The sequence below is a fragment of the Zootoca vivipara genome, chromosome 16 (genome assembly GCF_965207765.1).
Source record: "Zootoca vivipara chromosome 16, rZooViv2.hap1.1, whole genome shotgun sequence".
NCBI lineage: Eukaryota > Metazoa > Chordata > Lepidosauria > Squamata > Lacertidae > Zootoca > Zootoca vivipara.
In genome coordinates this window covers 7,636,599-7,662,611 of record NC_142599.1, presented here as the reverse complement: position 1 = coordinate 7,662,611, position 26,013 = coordinate 7,636,599, and the positions used below count along the sequence as shown (strand labels likewise).

At 45.5% G+C, this 26,013-nt stretch overlaps 1 protein-coding gene across 20 annotated transcripts in view; it reads left to right on the top strand.

The window, feature by feature from the left end:
• RIMBP2 (RIMS binding protein 2) overlaps positions 1–26,013 on the top strand; it is a 286,403-nt gene that overhangs the window by 134,942 nt on the left and 125,448 nt on the right. For 2 of the 20 annotated variants that reach the window (XM_088659583.1, XM_088659574.1), the window contains exon 1: positions 20,496–20,713. The exons of 16 other annotated variants lie outside the window; for them this stretch is intronic. The gene's annotated coding sequence lies outside the window, so the exon portion shown is untranslated. Of the gene's footprint in view, positions 1–8,764; positions 8,804–20,495; positions 20,714–26,013 lie in introns of those variants that run through there. 2 more of the 20 variants (XM_088659575.1, XM_088659576.1) reach the window with 2 other exon arrangements.

The following is a 26,013-nucleotide window of genomic DNA, read 5'->3' as shown; positions in this document are numbered from 1 at the left end:
GCTCTTCAAAATGGTTCAGCCCTGTGTGTGGGCTGGCAGGCAGGCATGGAGCACAAGGTGAATCAAGATTGCCTGACGGCAAACAGCAGCAGCTTTACCGCACAAAGAATCTGAGCTGGTTTGCAAAATCTTCTTGAAATTCGTAAAAAGCTTGCTAAGAAGTTCCAGTGGCCTGCAGGTTGCCCAGAAGCGACAGGTAGCACTGAGGCAGAAACCCAAAATAAGTCAGAGAGATCTAACCCAAGGGCCTCGATCCTGGGCACCCTAGAGATCCCTAATATTGCAAGAATCCCTGGGTCAAACTGGGCCAAATAATTAAAATTTCTAGGTAAGGGGTCCCTTGGGGCACCCATCTGTGCGCTTTGAGAACGAACTAGCCTCGCAGGGTAACATCAATTCCTGTTGTGCCCTATTCCTCTGAGAGCCAGCGTGGTGTAGTGGTTAAGAACAGTGGACTCGTAATCTGGTGAACAGGGTTCGCTTCCCTGCTCCTCCACATGCAGCTGCTGGGTGTCCTTGGACTAGTCACACTTCTCTGAAGTCTCTCAGCCTCACTCACCTCACAGAGTGTTTTTTGTGGGAGAGGAAGGGAAAGGGGGCTGTTAGCTGCTTTGAGACTCCCTAGGGTAGTGATAAAGCGGGATATCAAATCCAAACTCTTCTTCTTCTTCCTCTGCCAACACGTTATTGCAACATTTACTAGCTGTTGATTTAAGCCTGGAGTTGCCAATATGGTGCCCCCAGGCACCACCAAGGCCTCCTGCTCCTCCTGATTTTGATTTTTTTTTAAATTAAAAATGTATTAATTTATCTTTGGGAGACAAGCTCCAGCTTCCAGCCAGCCAGCCAGCCAGTCAGCCAGCCATCTTGCTCCCTCCCTCCCTGAATACCTCTGAGCTCCGCCATAAACCTCATGGGCTTGGTGGCATTCTTAGAATAGGAAAGGAGGAGGGTGGGGCAGCTGAAGCTGGTACTTTGATTTCCAGTGTTCCAAGACAGTCTGATTTGTTTTGTTTTAATGAAAAGCAAAAAGGCTTTGAAAGAGTTGCTCACCCCTTCTCCTCTATTTAGCCTAATGGTTTCCAGCTTCTCTTAATTGAAACATTGCCCAGTATCCAGAGTACTGCATTTATTAAGCTTGGTTGGTAAACCAGAGCCTGCAATTTATGTTCCTCTGCATTGCCTGGAAAAATAAGATCTGGCAGCTTTTGTGCCTTTCTCTGTCGATAGTGTTTGCGCTCGAGAGTTTTGCAGATGAGTTGGACAGAATTTCTTCTTTGAAAGCCCTCGAGCACAAGGGCTGCCAGTAGAGGCAGGGCTTCACCTCCTTTGTTTCTCTGTGTTCAATAAACGGAGGCAGGGCAAGAAGCGATGCTTGAGCCCCGCTGGAGGCAACATAGACCTCAGTGACTTCAAATCCATCCTGAGAAGATGGTGGCGGGGAAAGAGGGCTTTGTCCCACTTTCCCTTGCCAAACACAACTGCAGGAGCCATTGAGACAAGCAGAAAGAACTCTGAAGCAGACTAGCAATGGCTTTACCATCCAAGCCTTGGTGAAAAACACCATGATGAAGAACAGTGTGCCTTCAATTGGTTCAACTGGCTTCAACCAGGAAAGGGGCCTTCTTTGTGGTGGCACCTGCATTCTGAAACTCCAGTGCTCTATAGAGTCCATCAGGGATGCTTTCCCACTAGAAGTTGAAGACATTCTTGTTCACCCCGTCCCAAGCCTTTCTCGACCCTTGATCAACTTGGCTCACTGTTTGTTATTTTTGTTGTACATGCTTGCTCTTCTGTATGATTTTACGAACTGTCGTTGTTTTACATTGTTGTACACCACTTTGATGCATTTTGTGAAAAATGGTATCACGGAATCATTGAATTGTAAGGTTGGAAGGGATCCTAAGGGGCATCTAGTCCAACTCCCTGCAATGCAGGAATCGCAGCTGAAGAATCTCTGGCCAGTGGTGTCCCACCGTGGAATCCCACCGTGCCAGAGCTCCAAGCAGAAGGAGGCAGCCTGAGCGACACTTGAATGTCCACTCACTAGGAGAACTCAGCTGGCACATGATTTTGGTCATCTCCTCTTCTCTGCAAGGGAAGCTGTGTACAAAGGACAAAAGCCCTGCAGGATCAGCGAGAGGAAGCACCAATCCTGCCTGGTCTAGAGTGTTCCTTTGCAAATGGATTATCTACAACGAAGCCACCTGCAAACAGTGCCCTGAACACAGCAGGATTGGGTTCCTCCTCTGAACAGCTGTTCAGTGAAGGCATCGATCTTACTCCTTTGCGAGCAGCTTCTCTCAGTAAGGATAGTCAAGCAGCAGGGCCCTGTCTTCTTCGGGCAATGAGGGTAGGTATAGGTCAGGCATCCCCAAACTTCAGCCCTCCAGATGTTTTGGACTACAATTCCCATCTTCCCGACCACTGGTCCTGTTAGCTAGGGATCATGGGAGTTGTAGGCCAAAACATCTGGAGGGCCGCAGTTTGGGGGTGCCTGGTATAGGTCATTTTGCAGGGTTTTGGTGCCTGATAGCTGCCTCTCCTTATTACCTGAAACCCCCCCCCCCCTGGTTTGCAGACATACCTCTGGGTCATCCAACACAACCTGTAGCTATCTTTGGCGGTCTGTACCTGACTCATCTCAGTGGCACACTTTGGGCTTTCAAATTTCAGTGGTGTGCTGTACAGTGTCAACATTTGGTGGTCTTCAGTACATAATTGTTCTGGCACTCCCTGTGGCACCCTCTCGGCTTGATGCCCAGTGCGGGAAAACCAGTTGCACTCCCCTAAATCTGCCTCTGCTCATCTGATGCCAGATTTGGCTTGGACTCAACCGAATCTGGTGCACAGCCCAAATATATATACAGTGGTACCTTGGTTCTCAAACGCCTTGGTACTCAAACAACTTGGAACCCAAACTCTGCAAACCCGGAAATAAGTGTCCCGGTTTGTGAACTTCTTTCGGAAGCCAAACGTGCTCCGTTTTGAGTGTTACACTTCCATTTTGAGCGTTACTCTGAGGTCTGTCTGTTTTTGCTATTTACTTTGCACTTTTGTGGCTTTTTTGTGGCTGTATGGAACCCAGTTCAGCTACTGATTGATTGATTGATTGATTGTGTAACTGCAGTACATTGTTTATTGCTTTCATTTTATGGATCAGTGGTCTCGTAAGATAGTAAAATTCAGGTTGAATTGCTGTTTTAGGGGTTGTTTTTAAAAGTCTGGAACGGGTTAATCCATTTTGCATTACTTTCTATGGCAAAGCGCGCTTTGGTTTTGGAATGCTTGGTTTTGGTACGGACTTCCAGAATGGATAAAGTTTGAGAACAAGGTACCCCTGTATGTATGTTTTGGAGTAGGGAGGAGATTGCAATTGGCAGGAGCAAACTTGTAATCATTTGGGGTTCCCCTCCTCCTTGAGACTAGTGCATCATTTTATTCAGGAATGGTTCTGCAAAGAAACATATTAAAGATGAGCGCTCTCTCTTTTAAAATAAAATGTTGCCTTCTGAATGGTCAGTTATCTCATGCTCATTTATTGAGGTCTTGATTTATTGAGTTTATATTCAATGAATGATTCGGTTAATTAAACGTCTTCAGTCAGGTTGAAAGCCCCATATTTTTTGCATTTGTTCTGGCTTTTCTCTGGGCCTTCACATTGCGGGCCATGGGGTGCAAATAGTCAATCAGCAGAATCCCTGGGAAAAGCCCTGTGTGACTGCCACAGAGCATGGCACTTGCTGCTGAGATTCAATTTATACAGTGGGCATTATGCCAGGTGCAGCTTGTGAATACGGGCCCTCAATGGTGTGCGTGCGTGAGCATGCAACAGCTCTGGCAACTGGTAAAGAGGCTGAGCGATTCAGCCTTGTGGAGTTAAGCAAGCATTTCAGATGCACCTTGATTCTTGGGCTGTTCTTCTCTCCAGCAAATCCCCCTCTCTGTGTCAATCCAGCGCTGCCTGTAAACATTGGCAGATAAAAGAGTTTTTCCTTGGTTACCATGCTGAACTCTTGGCAGGCATAATAACCCAATGATTTGGCCCCAGGGTTACTACCACGATTACTGCGTGCTGATCAGATGAGAGGAACAAATACTTTTGGGGGAAAAGGAGGGTATGCTTTCTCCTCTTCTTTTTTCCTGCATTTTCCCTATTCATCAGCAGTCTGTGTTTTTGAAATGAGAAGGGCAGAGAGTGCAGAGAGAAGGGTTGTTGCCGGTTGTCAGTTGTTTTAGCAGCCTGATTTTTAAATTGTCTTGTGGTTGAAAGGTCTTGCTCCACCTTGGGTAACGGAGGGAAGCTGTCAAGTCAGCTGGGGGGGGGGAGAGAGAGAGAGAGAGAAAGAGAGAGAGAGGGAGGGAGGGAGGGAGAGAGACGTGTTGTTTGTATGAAAGGCTAGGGAGACTGACACTTTTCTAATCTGTTCAATTGGCATGGTTTTCGGCATGACATCCTGCATTCACAATGTCTTGCCAGGCTGTCTAACAAGAAAGCCTCATCATTTATGACGGGGCTTAATTTAATCTGTTTTATGGATTCTTCTTCTCATTGTTGGTTATTTGCCTTTCTATGTCCATCACGATTAGCTATGAAATTCCACGATGAAGGAAGAGGAGGGAGAATCAACTGAAGTGAACAACTTCTTCGCATCGGGGATTGCCATCACTTTTCATAAAATATCTATGTTAGAAGTAGTGCCGAGCTTCCCCCACCCCAAATCATTGATAGTAGATGGTTCCTTTCAGGTGTTTTGGACTGCAGCTCCCATCAGCACCACCCAGCATGGTTAAAGGTCAGGGATGATCTGATTGGGAGCCCACAACATCTGGAGGGTGAGCATGTTCACCTCTCCTACTTTACGCTCACAGATTCTATCCTATTGATGGCTTCCATGCGTTGTTGGACTACAAATCCCATAATCCCTGCCCATTGGCCATGCAGGCTTGTCCTTAATGGGTGTTGGAGTCCAACAGCATCTGAATGGCCACATGTTCCCATCCTTGTCATAAAGGGCCGGGGAAACCCTCTACCTGAGACACTGGAAGAGTGTGGGAGAAGAGTCTGGAGAACAGAAGATCAAAGTGGGACTTGATAGCCATCTTCAGATCTCTTCATACATCATGCAGACAATGGGGTAAACTCATTCTCTGCTGCTCCAGAGAGCAGAACTGCATGAAGTATGGCAAAATGATAAGAACTGATTAGCAAAGGAACTGTCTTTACAGTCTTTAACAGTCGTTAACAGTCATATATACAGGTTTACCACTCCTATCAGCCCATCACCCATTCCCATCACCCCCCCACCCTCTGAATATACATAAGGGTCTGGTTTCTTCTGTTTCAGTGTATCTGATGAAGTGTGCATGCACACGAAAGCTCATACCAAAATTAAAACTTAGTTGGTCTTTAAGGTGCTACTGAAGGAATTTTTTCATTTTGTTTCGACTCAGACCAACACGGCTACCTACCTGTCTTAGAAGGTGTTGGCCTCTCTTGTGGCTGTATAGGTCCCATCTTTGCTGTACATTTAAAGCACTACTATTCCAGTTTATAACAGCCATGGCTTCCCCTCAAAGCCATGGATTTCCAGGGGACCATAGTATGTTAAGAATGTTGGGGGTTGTTAGAAGACTCCCTATTCTTCCCACAGAGCTACAATTTCCAGAGTGGTTTAACATTCAAAGCCCTCTTTTCAGGGAACAATCTCATTTCTTGTCATTTGAATCAATTGGTTCAGGTAGTAATCTCTGGAGCAGGGGTCAGCAAACTTTTTCAGCAGGGGGCCGGTCCACTGTCCCTCAGACCTTGTGGGGGGCTGGACTATATTTTTTTGGGGGGAGAACGAATTCCTATGCCTCACAAATTCCTATGCCTCACAAAAAACCCAGAGATGCATTTTAAATAAAAGCACACATTCTACTCGTGTAAAAACACCGTCCGTGGGCCGGATTTAGAAGGCGATTGAGCCGGATTCGGCTCCCTGGCCTTAGTTTGCCAACCCATGCTCTGGAGCAACAGATAACAAAATTGCTCCATCTCCAGATATTTTAAGATTGCTATCATATCTCCTTTCAGTTTCCTCTTTTCCAGGCTAAATTGCCCAACTCCCTCAACCATTCCTCATAGGGCTTAGTTTCCAGACACTTGAGCATCTTGGCTGCCCTCCTCTGCACACCTTCCAGCTTGTCAATATCCTTCCTAAACTGTGACGCCCAGAACTGGACACAGTGCCACAGATGGTATCTGATCAAGGCAAAATAGAATAGTACTATTTCCCTTGACCAGGACTTTACTTCTGTTGTGGACCTAGGACCTTTGCAGCAACATCTTGTTCAAAAATAAGTATCCCATCTCCCATGAAGACGAAAAGGCTAGTTTTGTCAGCAATCTAAGGAATACCAGTTTGTCAATCAAAGTTTTGCTCTCCCCTTGCTTTCTTTTACATCCGGATTAGTAACTGGGGCCAGGCAACTTTTTTCAAAAGGGCCAGATTTAACCCCAGTGCTCTCCATTTACTGACCTCCAGCATACCCCAAAGGCTGATGTTTGTTCAAGACCTGCTATTGATTCTTTTTGTGACATTTAACACAAAAAGATGCTTGCAAAGAAAACACAAAATACTAGTTTCACTTCAACGGGGGGAAAGCTGCCAGCAAGGAAGCAATTTCCACCACCGCCACCGCAGGAATTCAACTTTCAAATTATTAACAACTCTAAGGAACTGGAAGTGAGCATTTGAGCCAAGGAATCCCCTTAGGGGACCATTTCTCTTCATGCCTATTTCACTGGCTTCTATAGCAATCATTTCTTTAAATTTAGGAGCTACCCCTTAAGAGATTATTATTATAGCAGCATTAGGAACTAGCTATATTTGGCCTTTTGAACTACTCCAGTGAATTCTTTTCAGAGTCCAAAATATAGCTGTTTGATGCAAAAACAAGTGGAGAGAAATAAACACACCCAACCCAATGATTTCTTATATCCCATTAATATTGATAAAGAGGAAATTGGCAGGTTATTTTTAGTTTAGTTTATTGCAAAACAGGCACAGGAGAGAAGAATGTTTGATTCTATATGCATGCCTTGCAAGAATTTTGCTTCTCGGCCAGCTTTGCTGTAGATAATAGGTAGAAAACTTGTGGGTGGGGAAGAATCTTTTTGTAGAAGAATCCTAAATGCATGGTTGCTCAGAAGTAAGCCCCATTGCATCGTGTGAGGCAAATTCCCAAGCAAGCCTGCATATGTTTGTAGCTTTCAAAAGTCAGGCACTGAACAACAAATCCACGCCCCTGGCATGTTAGTTTTGAACATGAAAGGATATTTTGGTACGGAGGAGCATTTGATCATGTGAACCCCAAACTGCAGTCAAAAGTAGTTTACCGTACTTACAGTTTGTGACCACTCTAGGTCTGTTAAGGAAAGGAGGGGAAGTTAGGCTGACATCTGGAATGCAGACTGATCTTCAAGCCCAGATCAAGCCCAAACCTGGAGTTTGTCAAGACTGAGGCTGCATGCGCATCATGTATTTAAAGCACATTTAAAACACCCTCCCCAAAGCATTCTGGGAACGGGTGTTTCTTAAAGGTGCTGGGAATTGTAGCTCAGCGAGGGGGGTAAACTACAGTTCTCAGGATTCTTTGGGTGTGTGTGCCGAAGCTGCCTAGTCTCCCGCTGAAAAATGTAGGATCAGCAGTGGCGCGGCACCGGAAGTCGCTTGTACGCATGTCAGGAAGTGCGCCGACGCAACTTCCGGTGTCACTCCGCCCATCTATGGGCACAAAAAATGGCCGCCGCCACTGGAAGTCGCATATATGCACTTCCGGACATGCGCAGATGCAACTTTTGAAGCCGGCGGCGGCCATTTTTTGTGCCCATAGAAGGGCAAATCGGGGGGGGGGGAATGGCCACCGGCAGGAGAAAATAACGGAGAAAAACGGGAGACGAAGTAATACGGGGGACCACCGTGAAAAGGTAAGTAAAAACGGGGGCTTCCCGGGGAAAACGGGGTACTTGGCAGCTATGGAAGTGAGCTGGAGTCCATCAACATTTAGAGAGTAAAAAACTACACAACTACACACACACACACACACACACACACACACACACACACACACACCAGGATACAAAGCATGTTATTGGTCAATATAACTAAAGTGAACATGACTTACCAGAGTTTCTGTTATTAGAAACTATAAGTGATTTTCCAGAATTTCAGGTCAGAGTCAAGGGTCTCTCCCAGTCCAACCTTGAGATGCTGGGGAGATTGAACCAGGGACCTTCTGCATTCAAAGCAGATGTTCTCCAGAGTCTTTCCCCCGTCTATATGGCAGAGAAAGCGGCTGCTCCCCTCCCCCTTTTGAACAAAGTTGTTCATACGTAGCTTCATGGACCCCAAACCCATGAGTGATAAGAAATGGATTAAGCTGACATTCTCTCCCTTCTTACCCTTCGGGAAGATCAGAAGCGTGAGCGGAGTTGCCGAAATGAAACAACAGCAGATTTTTTCTGGAAGAATTTCAAAGGAAGCAAAATATGATTTTCCTCGTACTTGTTTTGGCTTACAGTGCAAATTGCTTTTCAAGTTAACAGCTCATTCTTGTAAGACAGACATGAAGATTTAAAAGCAGCAGAGCCAGTTTCAGAACAGTCCCATTGCATTTCATATACACATTTCATTTTCTGTTCCAGGGAAAACTCTGGTGCTACATGTCTTGTTGGAATTGAGATTGGGGGAGGGCGGGACAGCTGTGGAAGGCACCTATTGGCTCATGCCTGTGATGTCTGCCTTTGAGGACCAAGGTACACTTTGCTTAAATTCTGTCATTTGTATTGATGTAAACCACCAGAACATATTTTGTATAGCTAACTGTTTAGCTCTATCCCCAGAATATTTTATTTTACTGCTATGGCTAGTGGCTAATCCAAATAAATTTTCTCATGTGCAATGGTGTTTTTTTTTTTAAAAAAAAAAACAGCAACGACCACAACAACAAACCCAAATGTAATCATCTTGTAAATTAATGGGATTGGGTCCAATGAGGGATTTATTCCCAATGCAAAAGCTAGCTTTAGAGAAAGGAGTTTTCTCAAGCCCACAGCTGGAAGGAAAATGTTAAATTCTTTCCTCATGCCTTATCTGATCCCATTAATTGTCACCCTCCCCTCTTGGCTAATACAGTTTGCATTATTATTTTTCTAACAACCTACATATTGAATACAAATATGTATTAAAATCATGTCTAGTTTGGCACTGACATGCACCTGAGAACATCCTTTAGATCAGGCATCCCCAAACTGCGGCCCTCCAGATGTTTTGGCCTACAACTCCCATGATCCCTGGCTAACAAGACCAGTGATCGGGGAAGATGGGAATTGTAGTCCAAAACATCTGGAGGGCCGAAGTTTGGGGATGCCTGCTTTAGATGCTGCTAGTGTTTTTGGAAGACATCGGGCCACATTAGACAAGTTGCATAGAGATGTTCCCTTAAATCAGGCATGTCCAACAGGTAGATCGTGATCTACTGGTAGATCACTGGACGTCTGCGGTAGATCACCGGTAGATCATTGGCTCCCCCCAAAGAAGCTGAACAACTGTGGCTCCCCTAAAAAAGCTCAACATTTTACCTTCCTCCTGAAAAAAACTCAACAACTTTGACCCGAACTTCAAAAGGGGGGTAGATCACTGCCAGTTTTTAACTTTGTGAGTAGACAGCAGTCTCTTGAGAGTTGGCCACCCCTGCCTTAAATGAACGCAGTATGTTTTGCAGTAATCATCTGCAGTATTGTTAGCGTAGGCCATGTTGAGAAGGAGCTGATGGGTAAAACCTGTCAACAAATCTAACCACAATTATTTCCCCCTCCTTCTCCCTCTGTCTGAATTGGCTGAGTTTTGGGGAGAATAAAGAGGCTGGGAACTTGAGTTTATGTCCCAGTCCTTAGGGGCTGAATTTCAGCTGATTGGTTACATGCATTACTTCTCAGTCTTCCCTTCCTTAAGTATGTTAAAGAATATATATATATATATATATATACACACACACACACACACACACACACACACACACACACACACACACTTGTAGAATTCCCCAGAGCAAGATAAATCCCCTAGAGAAGACAGCTGTAAACTGAATCAAAAACTCTTCTCCCCGTTAAGTGGAACAATAGTCAAAGATTACATAAGAGAGATGCAAAAGAGGAGCTGTAATGCTGTTTTCTATCAAATTCAATTTCATATTTATCTAGGGAGAGCAGGCATTAGTGAGAGAAAAGGACACTATGGGTTCCCTCAGGGCATGGAAGACAAACCTGGCATGCAACAGGGAACATGGATGGCAGAGGTTCAAATGTCGCACCAGAACTCCCAAAAATGTTCCGCTGACACCCCTAAGCTCTGAGCAACCAAAAGCAGCATGTGGCTAATAATGTACTGACAAAATATTTATAACATTATATTGTATCACAATTCATAAACAGAAAACATGTGATACGTGCATGGAGTCACAAATAATAGGAGTCAAATAAATGTTCCATAAACAGTAGTAGTAGGCATGCTCAGTCACTATTAAAGAACACTGAGATGGAGGCAAAATGTCTTTCAACAGTCAATATCCTGCAAATGTGTGGTGATAGGTGCTCTGAACATAGCAATAAGGTCCTCCAAGCACAGCAGCAGACAGCAGCAGACAGAACAGTTCTTCCAGGATAATGAACTGTTTCAGTGATAATTCTTCATCAGCAAATAAATTGTCCCCACAGGTACATCAAATAGCAACGGATCAGCAATCGCCTAAGCTCAGCTAAATGTTTTCTTGGGTTCATCGTCCCTTTCTGTTTCTGCCTGTTTTTTGACACTGCGAGCAAAGTTATGTGGTTATCTACAGGGTGGCAAAACTGCTGAAGGCAGCAGAGAAGTTGTCCAGCCAGACATTTGGCCATGGCACCTAGACATGGCACCTAGCAAAACAGATGCTCACCCCTTCTGCAGGTGGGGGGCTGTTGCGGATCCTCGCACTCAGTCCCCATCCCTGAGCAGCTAGAACAGAATGCATATGGCCAAGTGGCCATGGGGGGGCGGATTCTCCCCTGGCCGTCTGGGTAGCTGGCTGCTGCAGTTCAAATTGGCCAATGACCAGCCTCCGGGAGGGGGTGTGCCTTGCTGGCTGAAAGGGCATTGGCTGCCTGTCTGCCTGGGCAGCCAGCCAGGCATAAAACCAGGCAGCGCCTTCCTGCCTTGTTTGTCAAGGTCTATGGCCTCCCTTTGGTCTCTGTTCATCTGGGAAGGGGAACCTGTGACTTTCCAGTGGTGGTTTGGCCCCATCCTAGCAGGTTTTAAATGCTGTCCACTTGCTTTACCAAGGCCGTGCAAATTTCTTCAAAAAAAGAAAAAGTGGGGAGCATGCATTCAGACTGAAAGCAGAGGTTGCGGAGAAGCCGCTTGCTCCCCGCTCTCCTGCTTGCACACGGATATCATTTACCACAAGGACCTTCAAAACTCTTCTCATAAAAGTGCATTCTTGTCAAAACATTTATATCAAAGACAGGAGTTGGTTCGGCACCGGAGGGAATGAAAACACTTTAAATAGCAGTGTGGCATCAGGGAAAGTCTGGAGAGAGAGAGAAATCACATTTTAAGTGTAAACGTTCCGATTAGTGTGACAGACACTTTGATTGCACATTATCCCCCCCTCCTTTTCCTTGCTTGGGTGTGGGGAGGAAAGGGAAAGGAAAGAAGTTTCTTCTCTCTTATTCATGTGCCACTCCTCATTAGAAACAAGGTTCTTGGTTGAAACACCTACTGTATTTTCCTGTGGGTAAGACTACTTTTTAACACAGGAAAATCTTCTCAAAAATTGGGAGTTGTCTTATATACCGGGTCGTCTTATACGCAACCGCAGAAGCGATTTCTGGTGCTGTGGACATTTTGGAAATGGGTAGTGTGGCACCGGAAATCACTTCTGCACATGTCCAGACGCAATTTTCGGTTTCCGGACATGCACAGAAGCGATTTCTGGTGCTGCGGACATTTTGGATATGGGCAGCGCGGGCATGTCCGGCCCACGGACGATCGTAGGAAGAGGGGTAGTCTTATACGGCGAGTATATCCCAAACTCTATATTTTAACTGGAAAAGTTGGGGGTCGTCTTATACGCCGGGAAATACGGACTTAGGAGTAGATGTTATGGCATTCAGTCAGTCTTTATGACATGAATGGGGAAGTGGCAGCCCTTCAGATGTTGTTGGACGTCAAACTCCCATTAAGCCCAGTCAGCATGGCCAATGGACAAGGATGAAGGGCCACAGGTTCCTTACCCCATATCTGCCATTGGACCATTGGCCAGCTTTTTCTGTGCCCTGAGATCTGTGTTATTTTTGATTGGTCAGAACCTGATCTGGACCTGGTTTGGAGACCCCCTTGGTTAGGGAAGGGCCACACTATACAGTGGCAGAGCCCCCTGCACCTTGGCCAGACCTGGAGTCCTGTCTCCAGTTCTGGGCACCACATTTTTAGAAGGATATTGACAAGCTGGAAACCAAGCCTTGTGAGGAATGGTTGACGGAGTTGGGTATGTTTAGCCTGGAAAAGCGGAGGCTGAGAGGAAATCTTATAGCCATCTTCTAATCCCAAGGGCTGTCCCATGGAAGAGGGAGCAAATTTGTTTTCTCCTGCTGGAGGGTATGACTGAACCAGTGGCTTTAGGTTTCAAGAAAGGAGGTTCCAACTAAACACCAGGAAGAACAGTGGAATTGACTCCCTTGGGAGGTTGTGGACTCTCCTTCATTGGAGGTTTTCAAGCAGAGGTTGGATTGCCATCTGTCATGGATGCTTTAGTTGAGATTCCTGCATTGCATGGTCCTATGACTTGTGTCTGAGATCGTGGAAAGCTTCAGCCGGTCAGTGTAGTCAGTACTGAGTTAATGGACCATTGGTCTGACATGGTGTAAGGCAGCTTCGTGTATGTTTATTTTATTTTACTTGTGTACTACAATTTCTTTAAAATGTCAAAGTATGTGTGTATCATACACACACAATAAAAAAACAACAGAAAAACTTAAAGCAGATCACCAACCAGCTATATTTATTTATTGGGGGAAAATGCATGTGTTCCATGCACGAAAACCATTTTGAGCCTTGCAAAAAAAAAAAAAAGGAACATGAGCACAGTAAAATAAATTATAAAATATTATGCTGGATACTGTTTGTAGTTTATTCACTCCTCCAAATAGCTAGTCATTTCTGTCTGGTCTTCAAAAAGGTGTGATAAAAGGGGCAGGGGTGTTGTCGGGGATGTTATGCAATTTTTGTGTGTAGCAGCTGTCTCCTTCTCTGTGTTAACTGTACATTCAGACTCATTATAACTTCTCATTAAAAACCTGACTGTTACACTCGCATTTGGCACTTTCCTTTTTAGAATGAGTATATATATGCATAGATCAAAACTACCATTGGTTACTTTGCATTTCATCTCATAGCGACCTTAGACAGATATGGCCATTCCTAACAGGTACAAGGGACACAAGTGGTGCTGTGGTCTAAACCAGTGAGCCTCTTGGGCTTGCCGATCGAAAGATTGGCGGTTCAAATCCCCGTGATGGGGTGAGCTCCCGTTGCTCAGTCCCAGCTCCTGCCAACCTAGCAGTTCGAAAGCACGTCAAAGTTCAAGTAGACAAATAGGTACCGCTCCAGCGGGAAGGTAAACAGTGTTTCCGTGCGCTGCTCTGGTTTTGGTGTTCTGTTGCGCTAGAAGCGGCTTAGTCATGCTGGCCACATGACCCAGAAAAACTGTCTGTGGACAAACGCCAGCTCCCTCGGACAGTAAAGTGAGATGAGCGCCACAACCCCAGAGTCATTTGCGACTGGACTTAACTGTCAGGGGTCCTTTACCTTTTTTAACAGGTACAAAACCATGGGAGAAGACCCTCTGTGACTTTGCTAAGCATAGGTGGGCATGAAATGGCAGCAGGTGCCAGAAGCCAGGAACAGAAGCAGGTAGAAAACAAGAGGGGACACTTGTGCACTGTATATTTAAAACAGCACCGAACCACTTTAAACAGCCATGTTCTGACCCCCCAAAGACCCCTATTGCCCCCACAGAGCTACAGTTTCCAGAGTGGTGTAACATTCAATCTCTCTTCCCTGGAAAATCTGGGAACTGTAGCTCTGAGATGGGAATAGCAGCAATTCCCAGAACCTCCCAAAAACTCCTAAAACTAAAAACCAGGATTCTTTGGGGAGGGGAGAAGCCATGCCTGTTTATTGTGCCATGCTTCTGCTTTAAATGTCTTGTGCTGGTGAGGTCAGCGAAGACAGCCAGTTAGACAGGGAGCCTCTGGTCAGCTGCAGGGTCTGCCAGGACCATAGACATTGCCATGGTGCAGGCACAAGTTGCCCCTATGAATTAAATAGCCTGTCTGGCATGGCCAGCTCTGGATTTCCCACAGAGCATTTACTTCAAAATAAGCTGTGGCCGGTCCCAGCACTTCCAGTTCCATAATTAACTTATTAAATTCATCGCTGCAAGTTTGCGGCAAGGGCTGTGTGGCTTACATGACTTTTTTATAATAATTTTTATTAATTTTATAATAATAATAATAATAATAATAATAATAATAATAATAATAATAATAAATTAATAATAATAATAAATTATTTTATACCCCGCCCTCCCCAGTCAAAAACCAGGCTCAGGGCGGCTCACACCAACAAAACCACAATAAAACATAAAAACAATTGATTAAAATACAGATTAAAATACAGTATTAAAATTTAAAATGCTGCCTCATTTCAAGTAGTCCATAAATCCAGGCCATGGGGGAGGAAAACACAGGGGTCAGGCTAAGTCCAACCCAAAAGCATAGACAAAAGCATAACAAAAACATACAAAAAGAAAAAAACACATTACAACAACAAAAATGAAAAAACAGAAAAATCTCATTATAAATCTAGAATTCCTTTAACATTGTATATAGCAGCGTTTCTCAACTAGTGTGCTGCGAGACGCTGGCTGGTGTGCTGCGACGTGTGGCGACGAGAAGGGCGATTTGCATTGCCACGTGCCTGGCAGCCGCCAATAAGCAACACTGGCCAGCCGGAAAGGAAGCCGGCCGGGTTACGACGCGGAGCGAGCGCAGCTCTCAACAGCCACCACCACGGGAGGGTGGTTTTAGACAAACTTAAAGAAGCTGGCTGGATGAACTCAACCTGAAACTTGCTGAGCAAAGGATTGTGCTGGCAGAGAAATCAGCGGCTTGTGAAGCCTTATTACAGGAGATTGCAACCAACACAGCAATTGGCAAGTGTTTCTTACAGTCATAATTATATAGTCAATATAGGGCGGCACAGAGTTAATTTTTTTAACTTTTTTAATGGTGGTGTGCCTCGTGATTTTTTTCATGGAACAAGTGTGCCTTGGCCCAAAAAAGGTTGAGAAACACTGGTATATAGGGACCTCCTTGAGTTCCATCAATCTGCGCTTCATTACATTTATTATCTTTAGCAATTTCTTATACATTTTTATATAAATTTCATATTGTTTCAATTCTTACGTCCCTCTAGCTACTTCACATATTCTCTAAATCCACAGCTTTTATACCTTTCTAAATCTAATCTTAATATACAATTTTAGCATATTTTTTCAAATAAATTTTGAAATCTTTCCAATCTTCTTCAGTCGCCTCTTCTCCCCGGTCACGGATTCTCCCGGTCATCTCAGCCATCTCCATATACTCCAACATCTTCATTTGCCAATCGTCAACTGTTGGTAATTCATGAGACTTCCAGTTCTTGGCTAGTAGTACTCTTGCCGCTGTTGTGGCATACATAATTTTTTTTACATTTTTCTTAGGAATCTCTTTTCCGACTATACCCAATAGGAAGGATTCTGGTTTCTTAATAAATGTGTTTTTCAACACTCTCTTTAGTTCATTATAAATCTTTTCCCAGAAATCCCTTACTAGTGGGCAAGTGTGTGGCTTAAATGACTTTTAAAGGGGATTATACTAATGCATGGAGAAGGATAGGTCCATCACTGAATATCTAACTATCACTCTCTCTATTAGCAAACTCAGGTGGTGAGCACTAAGGGAAAACGGGAGCCCTGAGAGCAAGGAGGAGTCAACAGCATGGCCCAGGGGAACCCCAAGGTTTGCAGAGCTACAAAAACAATCTAAAACCAAAACCAGAAAAAAATCCAACTAAAGCAGCAAGAAACGCCCCGTGCCAGGACATAGAAATCATTACAATTATTATCTAAGGACCAACAGTACAGTGCAATTTTGCAAACAGCATTATTGGACTAACGACACAAAAATTAAAAGTAGCAAGAGACCCAAAGAAATGTGATTATTTTATGCAGTCTGGTGTGATTAAAATGAGGCATGTGGTAGAATAGTACACATAGTTTACAGTTTGGTATGCATTAATTACATATTTTAATTTCCCCTCCCCCTTCCTATAAAATTCTATAAATTTTAATTGTTATAGATATGAAATACATTTTTTCTTATGGTCACCTATCTAAGCAATACATCATTTCATATCTGTAATATTTTCGGCTTTGTCAGTGCTTTGCCAAAATGGTCAAAGGCCTGGAAACGATGCCTTATGAGGAACGGCTTAGGGAGCTGGGTATGTTTAGCCTGGAGAAGAGAAGGTTAAGGGGTGATATGATAGCCATGTTCAAATAAATATATGAAAGGATGTCATATGGAGGAGGGAGAAAGATTGTTTTCTGCTGCTCCAGAGAAGCGGACACGGAGCAATGGATTCAAACTTCAAGAAAGAAGATTCCACCTAAACATTAGGAAGAACTTCCACCTAAACATTAGGAAGAACTTCCTGACAGTAAGAGCTGTTCGGCAGTGGAATTTGCTACCAAGGAGTGTGGTGGGGTCTCCTTCTTTGGAGGTCTTTAAGCAGAGGCTTGACAGCCATATGTCAAGAATGCTTTGATGGTGTTTCCTGCTTGGCAGGGGGTTGGACTGGATGGCCCTTGTGGTCTCTTCCAACTCTATGATTCTATGATTCTATGCTCCCAGCACTGATAGGTTGATAGATTGCTGTGAGCACTATTTGTTCCAGCAAAGGAGGAATCAGGAGCCCACTTTGAGCTCCCAGATTTTCCACATCCCCACTCAGCCTACCTACCTACCTCACAAGATTGTTGTGGGTCTGATCCTTCACGTGACACATTCAATCACAGATGCCTGAAACGAGGCGGAGTGATCTCACTTGACTTTCCATTGGTGACAATGATGCTATTAGATTAGGATGCTGTGAAAAAGACTTGCCTGATCAATCTTTTCACTCTTAATCACTTGAAGTTGATGGCTTTATTTTATTTTTAAATGATTAACACCTGACAGACTTTTCTCTGGGCGTTTTTTCATTACCCGTTTGTTTTTGTCCTTGCAATTAAATTGGAGAAGGCTGTTAGAGAATGTCAACAGGGCAACCAGTTTGGAAACTTGACTTGACAGTCTCCGATACAGAAGAAACATAGTCAAGCGCTAAATAATTTTGTTATTGCCTCCATGGAAGCCAGATAGAGTCAACACTAGAATTTATCATTCTTTTTTATCTTTAATTCAGAATGAAGAAAATCATTTTGGTGAAATAAAGTGGAATTCTATTAGCAAAAAACCACATAGCCTAGGGCTTGCCAATCAGAAGTTTGGCGGTTCGAATCCCCGCAACAGAGTGAGCTCCTGTTACTCGGTCCCAGCTCCTGCCAACCTAGCAATTTGAAAGCACGTCAAAAGTGCAAGTAGATAAATAGGTACAGCTCCAGTGGGAAGGTAAACACCGTTTCCGTGCGCTGCTCTGGTTCGCCAGAAGTGGCTTAGTCATGCTGGCCACATGACCTGGAAGCTGTACGCCGGCTCCCTTGGCCAGTAAAGCGAGATGAGCGCCACAACCCCAGAGTCATTCACGACTGGACTTAACTTTCAGGGGTCCTTTACCTTTACTATTAGCAAAGACTTGTGCTAGTCACTCATCGGTTGAAGCATTATTTAGCTGAGTAAGAGTTTTGTGGACGAATTAGTCACTTAAACCTGCACAGGAGAAAAACCAGTTCTCAATAAAATAAAAATGTATTCTTTTGTGGTGAGACACATAGCTGCCAAGTACCCCGTTTTCCCCGGGGAAACCCCGTTTTTACTTACCTTTTCCCGGAGGTCCCCCGTATCACTTCGTCTCTCGTTTTTCTCCGTTATTTTCTCCTGCTGGCGGCCATCCCCCCCCCGATTTGCCCTTCTATGGGCACAAAAAATGGCCGCCAGCGGCTTCAAAAGTCGCATCTACGCATGACCAGAAGTGTGTAGACGCGACTTCCGGTATCGGCGGCAGCCATTTTTGGTGCCCACAGATGGGCGGGCCGACACCGGAAGTTGCATCGACGCACTTCCGGTCATGCGTAGAAGCTACTTTTGAAGCCGGCGGCGGCCATTTTTGGTGCCCATAGAAGGGCAAAGCGACACCGGAAGTTACGTCGACGCAACTTCCGGTGTCACACGGCTGCCGGTCCCGGATTCTGCAGTCCGGGACTTGGAAGGTAGGGTGAGACATGCTCCTGGTTGCAAACCACAGGCCCTGTATTCAAAGAGGATATTGTTCAAGAGAGGATGCCTATTCCAAGGTGACATTTGTAATTTCAAGTACTCTGCTTCCAGGCCAAATTTAAGGTGTTTGCTCTGACATAAAAGGCGCTATACATCTCAGGACCAGGTTATTTCAGAGCCTGCGTTATATAGCCACCACGTCTCTCTTGCAAATTCTCAGGGTGGTTTAATAGTCAACCTCTCTTTCCATCAATCTCTGGGAATTGCAGCTCTGCGAGGGGAATCAGGGTCTCCAAACAACGCCAAGCACCATTAGCAAACTACGCTTCCTCAGATTCTTTGGGACAAGCCATGACTTTTTAAAGAGGTGCATATATAGTTTGTTTATAATTTTCATTTATAACAAATAAACATTTCAACAATAAAAAAAAGAATTTAAACAATTATCAAACCTCGACTTCCCTCCCTGTCTTTCAGCGGTTCCATAAATTAACCCCTTTCACCCCTTCTGCATATCCCAAATGACTTTTTAAAGAGGTGTGGTACACTTTAAACGCATAGTGCAGATGTGCCCTCAGTGGAGTCTTGTTGTCAGGAGTATGGGCAGGAGTCAGGCTCTGGGGCCTGTAGTGCTTTGCAGGACTGGGGCCTGCCTCAGCTTGTGCTGGAGAAGCAAGGAGTGGCAACTCAGGTGAGGCCACTTGATACCTCACTGCACCTGGTGGCAGGAGCTGGGAGTGATAAAAGCTCAGCATTTCCCTTCAGCTTTTTGCCACGGCAACCCTATCCCTGCCTGGTTGCCTCTGGCCTCTCGCTCCTTGGACCCTTGCCTTGCCGACGCCTTGATCCTTGACCCTTGGACCCTTGCCTTGCCGACGCCTTGATCCTTGACTCCCAGACCTTCGCCTCTGCCTTGCTCCTTGACCCTGCGACTGCCTGCTGCTGGACCCTCAGCCCTGCACCTGTTCCTGCTTCTACATCACCATCTTGCCTCTAGTCCTGACGTCCTCCGTCAGGGCTTCAATCGCCCGTCGACCGGACCGTGACACTTGTTAGCTTTGCAATCCTAATGACGTAACTTCACTCCAGGACCAGAGAGTTCAGTCTAATTGGACCTCATAAATCAAGACCTGAGCCTGGTCAGAGCTGGAGCCAGAGGAAAACCTAGTAGATCCTGCAGAATCCCACAGATCTAACCCCCCCCCAAAGGATCAGACCAGTAAGCTCCCTGATTGCATCATCCTGTCAAGCACCAGGGATAATTTTAGTACATGTAAGGTACACAAGTATGTGGTGTGCTATCCCTACACCAGGGGTCAGCAAACTTTTTCAGCAGGGGGGCGGTCCACTGTCCCTCAGACCTGGGGGGGCAGCAGACTATATATTTTTTTTTGGGGGGGGAGAACAAATTCCTATGCCCAACAAATAACCCAGAGATGCATTTTAAATAAAAGGACACATTCTACTCATGTAATAACATGCTGATTCCCGGACCGCCTGCAGGCCGGATTTAGAAGGCGATTGGGCTGGATCCGGCCCCCGGGCCTTAGTTTGCCTACCCATGCTGTACACAGTTGCCCATAGGTGAGATCTTGAACAATCTGGCACTGGCAGGGTGTGGGTAGATCCTTTTCAGATCAGGCCTCCAGATGGTTTCCGGTTCAAATCTCTCTCACCCACTTGAAGGCAGCACAGTGCAATGGGAGCTTTTAACTTTTAAGAAATGTGTGTGTGTGTACACGCGTGCTGGACATCCTGCTTGGACTGGCACAGCGACTCAAGAGGTGTTGCTCTCTCTCTCTCTCTCCAAGGCCCCACCTCTCCGTGCAGCCCCCAGGGGAGTGATGTTCTGTTTCCAGGCGCTCGCTGCAAAGGTCAGCACCAGCCAGCAAGGGAGATTAATTTTAATTTAACAGCATGCAGACAACGCAGCAGGAGAAGGAGGAGCGGGGCAGGCGGGTGGCACTCTGACTACTTGGGTGCCTTTTTAATGGGGCAGGCGATGGGGGGGGGGTGCACAGAGGTGGGGCTGCTTTCAGAACAAGCTGGCATGCCGAGAATGGCTGGAGGAAGAGAGCTGGTTAGTGTTGTGAGCTTCGTATCAGGAATGGGAGACTTCCCCGTGCATTCGGCAGCTGCATCATCTTGGTAAGTTTTGGGAGGCTTCTTCTTCTTCTTCTTCTTCTTCTTCTTCTTCTTCTTCTTCTTCTTCTTCTTCTTCTTCTTCTTCTTCTTCTTCTTCTTCTTCTTCTTCTTCTTCTTCTTCTTCTCTGCAGATTCGCTAACAGCTCAGTGTGTTGTATTCATTGGAAGTTACCATAGTTCATAGAATCATATTTCTGTGATTCCTTGATCTACTTTCTATGCACAGTGCCCAGGTTCAAACCCTGGCCTCTCCAGGGAATACTGAAAAAGATCCCCACTCTCTGAACACACACCCCCCCCACTCCCAAGAGCTGCTGCCAGTCAGTGTAGACATGAATGGGCTATGTCAGGCATCCCCAAACTTCGGCCCCCCCTCCAGATGTTTTGGGCTACAGTTACCATCATCCCTATCCACTGGTCCTGTTAGCTAGGGATCATGGGAGTTGTAGGCCAAAACATCTGGAGGGCCGCAGTTTGGGGATGCCTGGGCTAAGTGAACCAAAGGTCCAACTCTGTATGGGGCAGCTTCCCATATATTTGGGAATAGAGGCATAGAGGTATCTGTGAACAACCTAAAGGTGTCTGAAACGCTTTCGCTGGTGGGGCAAAAGTGAAGACAGAGGAGCCCTAGTGAGACTCCCTTTCATGGCTTAGAAAACAGCAGCACAGTTTGCCTCCCATTAGGACCCATTGAGGGGGTCAAACTGGAGAGTTTAATTTGAGGGTAGGTCAGGTGGTGAGGTAGTTTTGGATCCATGCTGTTTCCGAGTCTTTCCCCCTGAAAACTGCCCCAATATGCAGCCCCCCCCCCTTTGACCTGGGCGTTCTCTGTCCAGGGCACCAAAGGTTCTTGTGTGGGTGGAGCAGGGGCACCGAATTGGCCCCCACATTGTGGGTGCCCAACGTCAGCGCACACCATGCCATAATGACGTAATGATGGCGCAGCGGCGGCAAGTGGACCAGGGCCTCCACCTCTGTGAAATGTGCACCGTTGCCACGGCAAGCTGCCTGCCACAGGCTCCCGTCACCTTTCCTATGGCACTCAGACCCAATCGCCGCCACTGCGGGCGTCTCTCAGCAGCCACGGCAGGCCTTGCACAGAGGCAGCGGCCACTATGGGCAGGGGAAGTGGGTGGCGGCAGGGAGCGGAGGCCGGGCACCCATGGGCACCCGCAGCAAAAAAAATAATAATGCATGCCTGGGTATTTTTTTTTTAAACATAATTTTTATTGATTTTACAAATTACAAAGAATGGTACATACATGAACACCTTTTCCACCTTCTTCCCACCCCCCTCCATGGGTCCTCCCCTGCCACAGAAGTATCCCATGCATGTGAACAGTCAGAGATGGTCCATTTTATGATTGGATTTCTGTCCTCCTCCCCCTCCCCTGCCCCCGAAGCCCCCCCCTGCCACCAGGGAGCTCCAGTGAACCAGGGCAGTACGCAGGAGTTCATCCATCCAACCATCTATTATCATACCAAAAAAAGAGAATACAAAAAGAGAAAAAGAGAAAAAAGAGAAGAAAAAAAATGACAAAAAAGAAAAAAGACAAAATAATTCCTCATAATTGTTAAATTCATAATTGTTAAACCATATTTTGTGGGCTTCCCCACCCTCCCCCCTTCCCCGGTTTTCCTCCCTTATTTATCATCTTCAACAGTTTCATAGTTTCATATTTTATAACATACACCTTTATAGCTTATACCACTTTTAAATTAACTATTATCATTTTCACCTAATGTCCAATCACTGAAAAATCAAACTCCCATTTTTTCTTCCCGTGCCTAATTTTTACCCCCTCTATAGGCCTCCATATTTTCACCTTTTTCCAGAATCAATTCACTTTTTAAACCTATAACTATTCCCAATCTAACCTTACACCCCCCGAGTACCGGCTCCACCCCACCAATCCAGCAAGTTCCATGGTCAGCAGTCCAGTTATAATCCTATTAACCCATCCTTACAATCACAACTTCACTTTCCCTTCACCCCACCCCCTGTTTACAGTCTTTTGCCATCCAGGCCTCCATATCAGACCCCTGAGCTTCTTCTCTTCTCTGCTTAATTTTTCCTTCTTCCCTGTGGTCATTCTGGAGTTCCAGTAAATCCAATCGTGCCCCCCTCGAAGGGGAGGCACTCCATCCGACTTTTTGTAGAATAAAAACATCATTTTTTCCTGGTGGGCTTCATTTTGTGTTATATTATCGCAGTCCTCATCCTCCTCTTTTCCTTCCAAATCACAGTCTCCATCATTGTCATTCTCTCTCTTCTTCTTCTTCATTTTCAATAGCTTCATCCTCTATGAAATCATATTCTGCCATCACCATCCGGAATTGTTGCTGTAACTCACGCTGTTGTGTCTCCTCTTGACATAGTTCTATTCTTACTTCCCACATTAAGGTCAAAACAGTCCGCTGAAACTCAGGCGAGTACCTTTTTGTTGACATAGTTCAATCCTGTCAAGGTCAAAACTTGTCACATGGGGTGGAATATGATCGCAGTTTATTTTCTCGACTCCATTTTAACAAGCTGGCTGCATTCTTAAAAATAAAGTTCGAACTCACATTTCAAAAGCATATAGACCAAAAAGGAGTTTCCAAAAAGTCCAGAAATAAAGATAGAAATAAAATTTAACCATAAATCCTGATCAGCTCACTGGGTTGTCTGGGCTGCCGGCTCCCGAGGAAAAGAAAGGTCTTTCTTAGTCTTAACCTCTTTCTGCAGGGCATTCACAACCACAGTCTCTCTCCCCTTTTACCCTGCATTTAGGGGAGATTCTCTTTGATGCCTTTGAGGGATCCTTTTAAGTTAAGATCTTCTGTTTACGGCTTCGGGTTTCTGTTAACTGTCTCTTATGTTACCGTGGGGGGGGTGGCTTCCTCTTTCCCCCCTCTCTCCCAGGTCCAAATTATTGCCTTAATTTAAATTCCAAACAATCCAAATTACTCACAGTCTATTCATTTGCTGAATATTCTTTGAAGAATTGGTCGCCTCCACTTCCCAGACTCGCAGCTTCGCGCTCTCAGAGCAGCAGTGTCAGCATGCCTGGGTATTACTTATTTCATAGAATTGTAGAATTGTGGCATTGGAAGGGACCCTGAGGATCATCTAGTCCAACCCCCTGCAATGGAGGAATATGCAGCTATCCCATCTGAGGATCGAAATGACAACCTTGGCATTATCAGCACCACGCTCTAACCAACGGAGTTACCTGGGCGCTGATTTGTTTACTGGCAGCTGTTTTTATAAACAAAGATGCCTAGAGTTGTGTTTATAGGTTTCATCTACAAAAAAAATCACACCCGTTTTAAAATAAATTGGAGGACAGGGTGGCCTTACTTAAGAAAAGTAAAGTGATCAGTGAAGTTATCTGTGTGTGTGTTTAAAATAACCTTTATGCCTTGATGTTTTAAAAGATCTTTGATTAATAAAATATTAGCCTGGGTCCTCACAGCTTGCTCATTAATGAAAGGGCAAACTGCGAGATTTCATCCCTAGGTGTGCGGTTGTGAATACAGGAATGAGGAAATGTCACATGGGGACACTTGTGTCTTATCAAGGCCAAAACTGGGGACTTTGGGCTGCCATGTCTGGATCCAGATTTGGAGTGTGTGTGTGTGTGTGTTCTGCATCCCAGGGGCCCTGAGGTCAGTCAGGGTCTGGTTTATCATGTCGGACAACCCAAACACATCTGGCACGGTGCATCTGGCTTGGTGTGGTGGGTGACCAATTGCACAAGTTTGACTTGTGCAGGGGGACATGTTTGTCATCAAGGGGCACTGTAGAGCCAGCTGTTGTTAGCTTGCAGTGAGGCGGCTGTAAAGGAAAATAACTTTTTCTGAAAAGATCTTACTGTCTTTTCTCTCAAGCATCTGAAAGGGATAAATGTTGGGGGATATTATTGTTGTTGTTGTTGTTATTATTATTATTATTATTATTATTATTATTATTATTATTATTATTATTATTATTCTATGTATACCCATTTGACTGGGTTGCCCCGGCCACTCTGGGTGGCCTCCAACATATATGAAAACACAATAAAACATTAAACATTTTTTTAAAAACTTCTCTATACAGGGCTGCCTTCAGACAGCTTGGGGGTCGGATAACTCTATAGCCTCCAACATTTCTCTGATAAAAATAGGGATGTCCTAAGGAAAAGTGGAACATTCCGGTATCAAATCAGAAACCGGGGGGGCTTCTGTAAATCCGGGGCTGTCCCTGGAAAACAGGGGCACTTGGTGGGCCTGCAGGTGGTAAAGCACAACCAGGGAATTAAGCGGACCAGAAAGGGCAGCATGGCCTTGGGAATATTTCAGAGAATTATTCCCTTCTAGCTAGGATTCCCCACCCCCATCTTCTCCAGCCCAAGGGCCACATTCCCTCCTGGGCAACTTTCCAGGGGCCATAGGCCAGAGAGGTGGATGAGGCCAGAGGCAAAAGTGGATGGAGAAACAGGTGCTAATTTTACCTTAAACAAACACCCCTTTCCTCCACCCAGGTCATCAAAAGGGCCATATCAGAGATCAAGGACACATTCTGGCCAGGCAAAAAGAGGGTGTGAAGCAAGGCAGTTGCGGGATATGGCCTCAGGAGTGTCCTGAGGGCCACATTACAGAGGCCCCGAGGGACAAATTTGGCCCCAGGTTCCCCATCCCTGCCCGGGGGCATCATGGGAAGGCTTCTCTGCCCAAAGAGGTGACCAAAGATTATGCTGGCCTATAGGAATCATAGAACTGTTGACTTAGAAGGGACCCTGAGTGCAATTTAGCCCAACCCACCTGCAAAGCAGGAATTTCAGCTAAAGCATCAATGACAGGTGGCAACCCAACTTCCGCTTAAGCCGCTCTTACTCTGGTCATACGAAAACACCCAAGCCTCCCCACCCCTTCCTTTTCTGATTCTCAAATAGGTACTACAGGACAGATATTCCGCACCTGCTGGGCTGCATTGCCATGGCAACCACTGATCTCTCCCCCCCCCCCCCGCCACTGTTCCTTCGCGCATTGCAATAAGGAAGGCTTGTTGGGAAACAGTTGTGAGAGCCTATCCTTTTAATTGAAACGTTAAGTGTAGGCAAGGAAGGATACGGGGCTTCGATGCATGTACTTGAAACTGACTATTTAATCATGGCTCATGCATGTCTGGCTTTCGTGCCGCCTTCCGCATATTGATGCCCACGTGTTGGGTGGGTGGAATTTCAGTGCGTGCTGCCGTGCAGGCATGCACCTGCATAGCGGACTTATTTTCAGAGCACACAAGAGTCCTGACACTGTTACCTGCTTTTGCTGACCAT